This window comes from Poromitra crassiceps (genome assembly GCF_964638095.1).
Source record: "Poromitra crassiceps genome assembly, chromosome: 3".
Classification (NCBI taxonomy): Eukaryota; Metazoa; Chordata; class Actinopteri; order Beryciformes; family Melamphaidae; genus Poromitra; species Poromitra crassiceps.
In genome coordinates, this window is record NC_139625.1 from 15,723,831 (window position 1) to 15,724,203 (window position 373).

Sequence of the window (373 nt, forward strand, 5' to 3'; positions counted from 1 at the left end):
AATCCCCGCAGCATGAGCCGGGTCATGTGGGTCACTGTGGTTTAGCTAAGGCTATTACAGTACGTATGATATGGGGCACACCTATCTGCTGACTCTGTGAAATGCCTCTGGTGTCGCCTGCTCACACTAGCTTAGCCCTGCTATAGCCTCTGCTTAGCTCCCTCGGCCTTATCGCTAAATGGTCTTTTGATGATATTGAACGCAAGCAGCCGTAGCTTTATGCTAAAGACAATTTCATAAAGCATCATAGCTTCCATATTGTTAAATAGGAATTAGGCTGCAGCGTATACAGTAGCTCTGCTCTGCTCCTCCCTGGAGGAACGTGTATGGTCACACTGGAAGGCTAGGTTATGTTCTGGAGGTTGGAGAACAT